Raw genomic sequence first — 12,616 nt, 5'->3', positions numbered from 1 at the left:
TGTGCTCTTCTGTATTTTTTTTCTTCTTAAATATTTGCTTCACATCTTTTTAGCCATTTTTCTTTCTTTTTAAAAATAGTTGATTGGATCATCAAGGGGAGAAGGATTTGAGTTACATCATTTTGGTGATTACAAAGCAGACAGACTGTGGGGTAAGTGGTTTGTCTTACCCCTCTTTACTCCTCTCCGTAGGATATATACTCATATTTTCACTATCCCTTTGCTACATGGAAGATTATGGGTTGATGAGGGAAGATTTCGGTGAATAATGAGCCATCAACGGGCTTCTCCATATGCTGTTTTATAGTTCATAGACCCTAATAAGATGTTCTTCCAGGTAACTCCCAGTCTCTGTTGCCCACTCCACAAGTTCTTCCTTCCCTGTGTTCTTTTTCCTGAAGCTACCTGCCTCCAACCAGGGACACTCCTGGTAAAAAGATTTCCTTTTGGCCCCTCTTAATATATCACTTAAAATAATCCCACAGTTCTCTTCCACTTCCCAGCAAATGTGAGTTCACAGTAACTAAACCTGTAGAACTGGTGGATTATTTGGGCAGAAAGGAAGTGTAGACACGGAGACCCTTCTGCCTTCCCGAGTCTTCTCTGCTCAGGCTGCTCCTCACCCTTCCTCAAGTAGGAAGAGTTGCTAAACCGGTTGTTCAGAGTCTTGAAATACTGATGGGCAGTCTGATGATCAGGGTTACTGTGTTCATGCTCATGCACTCATGGGCTTTCTGCTGCAATCCTCCATCATGCTGCTGGTGTGGTGGGAACCCAAATCTGCCTTGTTTATCCCCACAAAGTATGCCTGCACTTGGTCATTGCTTTGGTTTCTGGCCCATGACTGGCCAGAAATGGTAAGAGCCTCATGTAGGTTGGGAGTAGGGGTAAGAGGTGGCTCCACTTTGTAGTTCAGAGTATGGGCACACACAGCCCACCCTAGTTTTTTACCTTCATTGTGCACTGGTGGTAATTGGGCAGGACTAAGCCAGTAAAATCAAAGAAACAACCCCAGCACTTTGCACTTTGCTTCCCTTTGTGTATTGGGGGATTAGGGGAAGGGCACAGCAGGATATTTGAATAGGGGTGGTTGTCAGAGCAGAACATGTATATTTTGGATCCCTTAGCCAAATATGTCAACATCCCAGCAACACTTCTAACAAGTATGTCACAAGCAATGTCTGCAATAAGAGAACTGGTTTTATTGGCTGGTTTAACTTATTCAGGCCATTGATTAGTTCAAGTAATTGAAAATTGGTCCCACTGTGGCAGCCCATGGTATGTTGTAGGTAGCCCATTTCATAGATGAAACTATGTTACATTGTTGTAAGAAGTATGAAGCATGTTCACACTGTTCATAGGGTTCTCAAGGTAAGAATACTGAAGTGGTTTACCATTCTCTTCTCCAGTGGACCACATTTTGTCAGAACTCTTCACCATGACCTGTCTGTCTTGGGTGGCCCTACATGGCATGGCTCATAGTTTCATTGAGTTAGACAAGGCTGTGGTCCATGTGATCAGATTGGTTAGTTTTCTGTGATTGTGGTTTTCATTCTGTCTGCCCTCTGATGGAGAAGGATAAGAGGCTTATGGAAGTTTCCTGATGGGAGAGGAGGCCTTACAAATAGCTGAGAAAAGAAAAGACACGAAAGGCAATGGAGAAATGGAAAGATATACCCATTGAATGCAGAATTCCAAAGAATAGCAAGGAGGAATAAGAAAGCCTTCCTCAGTGATCAATGCAAAGAAATAGAGGAAAACAATAGAATAGGAAAGACTAGAGATCTCTTCAAGAAAATTAGAGATACCAAGGGAACAACATTTTCATGCAAAGATGGGCACAATAAAGGACAGAAATGGTATGAACCTAACAGAAGCAGAAGATATTAAGAAGAGGTGGCAAGAATACACAGAAGAACTATACAAAAAAGATCTTCATGACCCAGATAACCATGATGGTGTGATCACTCACTAGAGCCAGACATCCTGGAATGCAAAGTCAAGTGGACCTTAGGAAGCATCACTATGAATAAAGCTAGTGGAGGTGATGGAATTCCAGTTGAGCTATTTCAAATCCTAAAAGATGATGCTGTGAAAGTGCTGCACTCAATATGCCAGCAAATTTGGAAAACTCAGCAGTGGCCACAGGATTGGAAAAGGTCAGTTTTCATTCTGATCCCAAAGAAAGGCAATGCCAAAGAATGCTCAAACTACCACACAATTGCACTCATCTCACACGCTAGCAAAGTAATGCTCAGAATTCTCCAAGCCAGGCTTCAACAGGACGCAAATCATGAACTTCCAGATGTTCAAGCTGAGTTTAGAGAAGGCAGAGGAACCAGAGATAAAATTGCCAACATCTGTTGTATCATCGAAAAAGCAAGAGAGTTCAAGAAAAAACATCTGCTTTATTGACTGTGCCAAAGCCTTTGACTGTGTGGATCACAACAAACTGTGGAAAATTCTGAAGGAGATGGGAATACCAGACCACCTGACCTGCCTCCTGAGAAATCTGTATGCAGGTCAAGAAGCAAGAGTTAGAACCGGACATGGAACAACAGACTGGTTCCAAATGGGAAAGGAGTACATCAAGGCTGTATACTGTCACCCTGCTTATTTAACTTATATGCAGAGTACATCATGAAAAATGCTAGGCTGGATGAAGCACAAGGTGGAATCAAGATTGCCAGGAGAAATATCAATAACCTCAGATATGCAGATGACAGCACCCTTATGGCAGAAAGCAAAGAACTAAAGAACCTCTCAATGAAAGTGAAAGAGGAGAGTGAAAAATTGGCTTAAAACTTAACATTCAGAAAACTTAAGATCATGGCATCTGGTCCTATCACTTCATGGCAAATAGATGGGGAAACAATGGAAACAGTGACAGACTTTATTTTCTTGGGCTCCAAAATCACTGCAGATGGTGACTGCATTCATGAAATTAAAAGACGCTTGCCACTTGGAAGAAAAGTTATGACCAGTCTAGACAGCATTTTGAAAATCAGAGACATTACTTTGCCAAACAAGGTCCATCTAGTTAAAGCTATGGTTTTTTCAGTAGTCTTTTATGATTGTGAGAGCTGGACCATGAGGAAAGCTGAGTGCTGAAGAATTGATGCTTTTGAACTGTGGTGTTGGAGAAGACTCTTGAGAGTCCCTTGGACTGCAAGGAGATTCAACCAGTCCATCCTAAAGGAAATCAATCCTGAATATTCATTGGAAGGACTGATGCTGAAGCTGAAACTCCAATACTTTGGCCACCTGATTCAACGAACTGACCCATTTGAAAAGACCCTGATGCTGGGAATGATTGAAGGTGGGAGGAGAATGGGACAACAGAGGATGAGATGGTTAGAATGCATCACCAACTTGATGGACATGAGTTTGAGTAAGCTCCGGGAGTTGGTGATGGACAGGGAGTACTGGTTTGTTTGCAGTCCATGAGGTCATAAAGAGTTGGACACGACTTAGCAACTGAACTGAACTGATGAAGCATGTACTTTGAAAGTGGCTTTACACTTATTCATGGCATTAGTGGCTCTGACTAATGTGTTACTAGCTGGTTATTAGATCCTAATGTTTACATCTCTGTGTAATACTTAAGTTTTACTGGACACAACACTCTTAATACTGGTGTTATTGAAATATTTTTTATTAAGCTCTTCAGTGACTAGCTTTGAGGTTGTGGCAATATTCTAGATCCTAAGTTATTAACTGAATATGTATTGGACTCTGGTTCTTTGCCTTATTAAAGAGAAAGGTTATTAAAATTATGAAGGGTTTAGCTTATCAAAGGTCCTTTTCAAGATCATTAGTTAAAACAGAATTTGGAAATGTAGCTTATTTCAAATTAAACCAAAGTATATATTATTTATAAAACCATTAAAACCAGCAGGGCTGTTAACTATATTTAATGGATTGGTTAAAACAACAGAATTTTTAAATCCATATATATGAAGTTTTGACAAGATAAAATAATTAATTGATCTGTTTCTTATGAATAAGTGTTTAATATTTTTAAGGAATAATAATTTTACATATATCTAATTTTAGTCATTCGGTTACTCATTTAACATTTTTGTAGTTCCAAAAGAACCCAAACTGATATAAATAAAGATTATTAGAAAAATACATAAAGTAAAACTATTAAAAATATTTTGTCACAGGTAGGATACAATTATTATCTGTAAATGGGTATAATCATGGGTGACAGGTATGATATAGGTAAAACTTTTAAGCAAGTTGAGAAGAAAGAGAAAAACATGTTTTTGTGCTACCTTCATTCCAGAACCTGAATGGATTCTAATAGAATAAACTCTTTCTTGTTTTTTCCCACAAGAACATGAATTTTTCACTTGAGTACCATTAACAGATCATTTGTTGTTCTTGTTCAGTCTGTCGTGTCCTATTCTTTGTAATGTATCCTGTTCTTTGTAACTCCAATGGGCTGTAGCCCACCATGCTCCTCTGTCCATGAGATTCTCAGGCAAGAATACTGGAGTAGGTTACTATTTCCTTTCTCCAGGAGATCTTCCTGACCCAGGGATTGAACCCGGGTTTCCTGCATTGCAGGCAGATTTTTTACTATCTGAGCCACCAGGGAAGCCCTGTCAGTAAACTTTCAGGAAATGTCAGAGTTGCTCCATTTTCAGGCTGAGGAAGCAACACCTATAACCAGAGTCCAGGAGCACTCACTGGAGGTAAACTAAAACCCACAAAAATTATGTACTTATCCATGGTGACCCAGAAAATCGTTAGGCTCAAATCCTTGGGCTCCTGAGACAACCTTTCTTTTCACTCTCATTTATAATGTTATGTGCTTCCCTGTTATATGTCTTCTGAACGAACCTCTCAATGTGTGCTTTGGCATAGCTAAATTTTTTGAGGCTTTTACCTGGACCATGAAACACACGTTCCACTTTGTGGTGCTACACAGATTCAGATGTAAAATGTGAATTGAGTCCTTATGACTACATACTGACTTCAGTCCTTTTGGACAACTTCAACTTAATATCACTGAAAATTCCTTTATGACTACATACTGACTTCAGTCCTTTTGGACAACTTCAACTTAATATTACTGAAAATTCCTTGCACAGATTATGAGGAAGATGTGACCCCCCAAACTCCTCTCAGCTCATTATATAACCTTTCATCTCCTCTAGAGCAAGTGAACTGGGTACTATTTTCATTTATGCTGCCTTATCTTTAATCATTTAAAGAAATATTTAACTGTATGAAAATGAAGGTTACAAGTGAAGGAGAAAATATTCAAGGGGTGTTTGCACTACTTTTTTTTTGGCTAACCGGCCCAAGGTGAGTTCACTACAAAGTTACCAACTCATGCTAATGAGATTGTCTGAAATCTGCCAGCCCACTCACTCTCGCTTCACGTCCTGTGCTACTGAAGTTTTGCTCATGGCCTCGGCATTGTTCTTCATGGTATCCATGGCTGGGTCTGTTAAGACCTTTCATACAATAGCTTCAGAACTCTGGTTGCAATTAGAGTTTTGATTAGCTGTCAGTGATGTCATAGCCATGGTTATTTTAAATCCACTGTGCTAAGTGTTTTCCTTTTCTTAATGTACTGTAGAAATTCCATTTCTTGACAGCAATAAGACACTCAGGCAGTGTGTTTTGGGGCCAATATTGCACTTCTCATGGAGTTAAGACACTTGGCCTTCAGCCTCATGACTTATAACACAATCTGAGTTATGCTATAATCACCCAGATACATACATGGCCTGTTGTGTTTTATTGCTTAAATGGAACCTGTCCCAGTGCCTCATCAACTGACAAGGTGGGAATATAGCCCCGGATGACTGTTCAGATTCCCACTGGGAGCTGCATTTGGTCAGATCTCCTTCAGCCTTTCAGGGATTGCACTGAAACTCTGGAGGCCTTTGGTGTACTTACCACACAACAGAAATCAAACCCTCCAGCATCTCAGGTCTCCCTGCCAGACTGGCCAACTTAGGCTGCCAAATATCTCCCCCTCAACACATTTATTGAACTTTAAAACAGCAGAATAGCATTGAATGAAGTCCAGTAATTTTTATAAGATATATTTTAGTCACTAGACTTTGAAGACTATTCCAACATTAATTATAAAGTTTCTGTGTCTGGATAACATATTGTTAACAGTTATTTTGCAAGTGCTAATGGCAAGGTGGAAGATTTCCAATAACTTTATTGAGGAAGTGGCAATTAAAATGTTGAGCACTACAGGGTACATACAAAGTAAAAATAACCTTGCAAACACAGCATTGTACTTCATGATAAACATGGGGGTGTACCCTGTATTTTCAAATAGATATGATGTCTTTGCACTTTCCATCTCTTTTGGTTGAAGGAGGATCAAGAAGTTTCTGTTTTGCTGGTTTGTTAATTTTTAAAGGCAGTGTAAAATGCCAGGGCTCTGGGCTGATTTGATATTATTTACCACAACATCATGAAATGATTTTAAGACAAGTTGTTATCCATATTTCTTTCAATAACAAATATCATTAAAATGAGATCATTGGCTTCATGTGACAATTTATGACTCTGGAAATGCATGAGCTGTCTTTTCTAAAGACTTTCAAAGCCCTCATCTAGCATGGTTTTCCCTCCAGAGCTCTCTGGTGTGACCACCCATCTTCCAAACTCACCCGACCACAGTCAGCCAGCAGCTTGGGGCTGTCCTCCAGTCAGAACCTGAGAGCAGAGTGGTGGACACAGGAGGCAGGAGGCAGGATGGAGGACACTCCAGGACACATGGGATCGAGGCAAGACAGAGGGCTGACGGGACTTGCCCAGGGTCACAAGGCTGGGGATCTTTAGCCAATGCATGTGGACTCTGGCTCCAGATATGTGTCATCTTCACCTTATTGTGTCCCATCATTTTAAATTCACAGTGCAAATTATTAATTGCACAATCAAGACCACTGGAATCAAAACAAACTGTCACTTGGTACAATTACATTTCAAAAAGGATTTTAGACCAAGAATACATTTGCTTTCCAACTTTACTTTGTTCACTGCTTTCTTTTTTTAGCATATCCTGATTGCTATGTAGCTTTAGGCCTAGGTTTCTCTTATTAATTTGGTGAAATAACTTTTTTTACCTGAAGTGTAATCTGTATTTCCCACTTTGGTTTAAAATGGAATGCTTATCATTTATTGGCTAATGATACCAAACTATGCTATAATATCACCTTGTGAAGTTTCCTGCTAAAGTAATTTCCTTAAGGTTGTGCTTTTCTGGGATCAGTGTATATTTCCACTGATCTTCCTTTGTGGATAATATCTTAAAAACACCGTACCTCTGAAGTTTTGTAAAAAGGCAATGGGATCAGGAATTAGCTCTTCTTTCCTCGTGCAAGAACAATAATGAACATAAGAAATTGAAGTTACCAGGAGTTTTTTACCCACTGTGCTAAATAAATAAAAGGTATTTAAAAAATTTTTTTAAGGATCTATACTCAGGCAATAATTAATGACATTTCTTCTTTTATAACCTCTGTATTTACAGAGTTAATTCTATATTTTCATATTTCTTTACTCATTTTTATGAATCCTAAATATTAAACCAGATTATTAGATTAATTTAGATTAGCTTTCTTAACTGTTTTGTTTAGCAGCATTTCAAGGGCATGTGAATTCAGTTAAATAGTTCATTTCTAAAATTTCATGATCTATCCTGAAAGCAAATACTTCTTTAGGCTGTCATCCTAAGAGAGGATTCATTATTTGTTGATTTATTGCTCCTTATGAGAGGATTTATTATTTATTGTTCAGTAAATATTCTTGGTTAATATTGGGTAAATATATTACCTTTACACCTTTGCCTTATAGAGGGAAAACATGTCTATTTTTTCTTTTTTTGTTCAATATATTATGATGTCTTCATCAAATAGATGTTAAAAAAATGCACATAAACTGTGGAAGCTGAATATATGTATTTAATCCATGGCATTTTTTCCTCTAAAAACCATATTCTTAATTCATGAGTCACAGAAGTCATATGTTTAGAAAAAAATCATTGGTTATATGTAAATAACATTGGAAAAATTTTCTGATTTTCCAAGTGATTTTTAAGACTAATAAACTAACACAGCAGAGCACAGAAATGGGAAAAGCTTCCAGGTAAAAGCTAGCATCAGGGGTTTGGATAGTAAACTTTTAGTGAATTTCAGCATAACAATCTCACGTTTCTGTTTTGCTGATATATCTCTAAGAATACAGAATTGATTTTGAAATACAAATTTTTAAAGCTAGAAATAAAATTCATATGAACAGAATTTGGTTGAAAAGATGATCTTAGAAAGTAAAGGTAGTTTTCCTGTTGGTAGCTGGGCCCCCTGGGAACCAATTAGTGAATTCTTAATCTAAATTAATGTCAGGTCTCAAACAGTTAACCTCCAGAAAATGTACAGTTTATCCCCAGAATGGATATAAGTACTGTGTGATTAGATGGGAGTCATTAAAAATAACTTGAAATAATTGTTACCTATGATATCTCAGTTGGTAAAGAATCCGCCTGCAATGCAAGAGACCCCAGTTTGATTCCTGGATTGGGAAGACTGGCTGGAGAAGGGATAGGCTACCCACTCCAGTATTCTGGCCTGGAGAATTCCATGGACTGTATAGTCCATGGGGTTGCAAAGAGTTGGACATGACTGAGCAACTTTCACACCACACATACCAGAGTCACTGGAAAAAACAGTACTTACCTCTTACTGACATTGTGAGTTTTTATGACTAACACTCCAGCAAATTTTCCTCTTGATTTCATTCTATGTCCTCCTGACTCTGTAGCTGTTCTACCAGATACTGAGAACCAAGGTTTGGACTAGACTCAGTGAGACTCATTGTAGCCAGTGAAAGACAGAATCTTCTAGAGTTTGATGGTTTGGGCTTTGACAACTGAAAGGTTTGACTTTAACTGCTATCTCTGCCTTCATATCTTAGTGAATTTGAAAAACCCCAACTATGTCGCTTTCAGACAGAATGGCAAGAGAATTGTAGGGACTGAAAAGACAGATTTTAATACATTTTTCAGGATGTATTAAAAGTGTGAGATATTGAGATATCTTTTTTCATTTTCTTTCTCTTTTGTGTGTGAAAACAGTCTTTATCCCAATAACCCATTTGTTTCATTGTCAAATTATCTCTGAAGAAAATTTTTGAAAATGCTCTTATTGAAAATATGTCAGCTATAGTCAATGAAAGTTTTTCTTCCTCTTCTAAGCCATACAGCCAGATAGCATTTTACAAGACGGTTCCACACTTAAATGTGGCCAGATGGGTGAGTTCCAGCCAATGGAATGAGTAGAAGTGATACATGGCATTTCTGAGCCTGCCGTATAAAAACCTCCCCTGACTGACTCTCTGTGCTCTTTCCCTTCATGTGAATTGGTGCGGGGGCTGTGGCAGCCTCGGGAACTTCTGTCAAAGCTGATAGAGCCACAGCTGGGATAAGCACAGGACCCTGAGTCAGTGCCTGGAAGTGACCCCCAGTTAATCAGTAATGCTCGTTTTGGCTGTACATGAGTGAGATGTGTGTCTTAACCATTACAAGCTTTGGTTTTGTTTTTATAGCAGTGAGCATTACCTTAACCAATAATCTGTGTAATTAGAATGTATTTTCTTTCACAATTTGTTAGTTATGAATATTAGAAGTGCTGTTGTCAGCATTTAATGGTGTCATTGCACATGAGTGAAGCAGTTCCTGTTGAATAAATGTTTAGCTTTGTGACCGTATTGTCGTTTCCCTTATTTTTAGTGTTTTCTTCCTTCCCTGAGTTTACTAATACATGAACAGGCTAGTCCAATTTCATTTGTCTTTCATTGAGGCCACAGATCCCCTCCATCCCCACCCTGCCTCTGGAATTCTGCCTAAAATGAAACAGCAACAGAAGAGAGGTCAAGAACTTGGAAGGATTCATATGGGAGAAACCAGGTACAGCTTGATTTAATATCAATATTTCATATGTTCAGAGCGTGGAGTCTCAGCTACAAGATAACAGCCCATCATTTTTATGCCTTTCCATCTGTGAAAAGCTGTTCCTCAAAGCACAGCGTATGAACAACATAGCAGCTTTTCATTTTAGGCATCATATTTAGTGGGGGAAAGAGATCTTTTGATGCATAACTAGACTTGCAAGATAATTGAAATCTATGGAGTTTTAGGGCCAGACTCATAAAGAATACAGATTTCTTCCTGAAATATATTACTGGGGAAAGGTACAGAGCACAAATCTTTAACATAATGAAAATTTCACCTCCTGCATATACAAACCAAAGGTAACACCATCTGCTATCCACCAGTGAAGAAACAAGTACTTTATACACACTTAAGAGAAAGTAAAATAGGAGGAGCTACAGGGCTAGAGTAAAATTTTAAAGAGGGTTTGGCAAGGGGAGGGCTGAATAGGCAAAACATAAAGTATTTTTAGGGCAGTGAAAATATTCTGTCTGATACTACAGTGATGGAGATCAAACCAGTCAATCCTAAAGGAAATCAACACTGAATATTCATTAGAAGGACTGATGCTGAAACTGAAGCTCCAATACTTTGGCCACCTGATGTGAAGAACCAACTCATTGGAAAAGACCCTGATGCTGGGAAAGATTGAGGGCAGGAGGAGAAGGGGACAACAGAGGATGAGATGGTTGGATGGCATCATTGACTCAATGGACATGAGTTTGAGCAAACTCCGGGAGATAGTGAAGGACAGGGAAGCCTGGCGTGCTGCAGTCCATGGGGTCACAAAGAGTTGGACACAACTGAGTGACTGAACAACAACAACAGTGATGGATACATGTCATTATACATTTGTCCAAACTCATATAATGCATGACATCAAGAGTGAACCCTGATGTAAACTATGGACTTTGGGTGAATATGATGTGTCATTGTAGATTCATCATGTGAACCAATGTGCCATCCTGGTGGTGAGCTTTATAATGGGGGAGGTTGTACACATGTAGGGGTAAGGGAGTAGATGGGAAATCACTGTACCTTCCTCTTAATTTTCCTGTAAATGTAAAATTTCTCTTAAAAAAGTTCTTAAATTTTTTATAGGAGGTCAAATACATAATGCATTTAAATTTATAGAGTGAAGTTTTATTTAAAAGGTATGAATAATAATAATAGTAATAATAATATAGATAAACCCCATTTAAAGCATTTTATAGCAAAGCATCATCTTCATGGATCACAGCCTTCTCATGGCAAAGAGGCTTGGGTAATTCAATGAAACTATTAAGCCATGCCATTCAGAGCTATCCAAAATGGACAGGTCATGGTAAAGAGTTCTGACAAAATGTGGTCCACTGGAAGAGGATTCTTGTAATCTTGCCAGGAGAACCCCATGAACAGTATGAAAAGGCAAAAATGTGACACCAGAATATAAACCCCCGAGGTGGAAGGTGCTCAATATGTACCTGGGGACATGTGGCAATTACTAATAGCTCCAGAAAGAATGAAGAGGCTGAGCCAAAGCAGAAACAACACTCAGTTGTGGATGTGTCTGGTGGTGAAAGTAAAGTCTGATGCTGTAAAGAACAATATTGCATAGGAACCTGGAATGTTAGGTCCATGAATCAAGGTAAATTGGATGTGGTCAAGTAGAGGTGGTGACAAGAATAAACATGGACATCTTAGGAATCAGTGAACTAAATGGATGGAAATGGATGAATTTAATTCAGAGGATGATTATATCTATGACTGTGGGCAGGAATCCCTTAGAAGGAATGGAGTAGCCCTCATAGTCAACCAAAGAATCTGAAATGCAGTACTTGGGTGCAATCTCAAAAACAACAGAATGATCTCAGGTTCATTTCCAAGGCAAACCATTCAACATCACAGTAATCCAAGTCTGTGCCCCAACCACTGATGCCAAAGAAGCTGAAGTTGATTGGTTCTATGAAGACCTACAAGACCTTCTAGAACTAACACCAAAAAAAGATGTCCTTTTCATCATAGGGGATTGGAATGCAAAAGTAGGAAGTCAAGAGATTCGTAGAATAACAAGCAAATTTGCCCTTGGAGTAGAAAATGAAGCAGGGCAAAGGCTAACAGAGTTTTGTCGAGAGAATGCACTGGTCATAGCGAACAGCATTTTCAAGCAACCCAGGGGACAGCTCTACATATGGACATCACCAGATGGTGAGTACTGAAATCAGACTGATTATGTTCTTCACAGCCAAAAATGAAGAAGCACTATACAGTCAGCAAAAAACAAGACCTGGAGCTGACTGTGGCTCAGATCATGAGCTCCTTATTACAAAATTCAGGACTTAAATTGAAGAAAATATGGAAAACCACTAGGCCATTCAGGTATGACTTAAATCAAATTCCTGATGATTGTACAGTGGAGGTGATGAATAGACTCGAGGGATTAGATCTGGTAGACAAAGTGACTGAAGAAATATGGATGGAGGTTTGTAACATCAGTCCAGTTTCAGTCACTCAGTCGCGTCCAACTCTTTGCAACCCCATGAACCGCAGCACGCCAGGCCTCCCTGTCCATCACCAACTCCCGGAATTTACCCAAACTCATGTCCATTGAGTCGTTCATGGCAAATAGAAGGGGAAAAAAGTAGAAGCAAATGACAGATTTTCTTT

The 12,616-nt window shown here is 38.9% G+C and overlaps 1 long non-coding RNA gene across 4 annotated transcripts in view; it reads left to right on the top strand.

The window, feature by feature from the left end:
* LOC110132384 (uncharacterized) overlaps positions 1–12,616 on the top strand; it is an 88,432-nt gene that overhangs the window by 41,285 nt on the left and 34,531 nt on the right. For all 4 annotated transcript variants that reach the window (XR_011486560.1, XR_011486558.1, XR_011486559.1 and 1 more), the window contains one exon: positions 80–152. This is a non-coding gene — a long non-coding RNA (uncharacterized lncRNA). The remainder of the gene's footprint in view (positions 1–79; positions 153–12,616) is intronic.

The sequence above is a fragment of the Odocoileus virginianus genome, unplaced genomic scaffold (genome assembly GCF_023699985.2).
Source record: "Odocoileus virginianus isolate 20LAN1187 ecotype Illinois unplaced genomic scaffold, Ovbor_1.2 Unplaced_Contig_24, whole genome shotgun sequence".
Lineage (NCBI taxonomy): Eukaryota > Metazoa > Chordata > Mammalia > Artiodactyla > Cervidae > Odocoileus > Odocoileus virginianus.
This window is presented reverse-complemented; position numbering and strand designations above follow the sequence as displayed.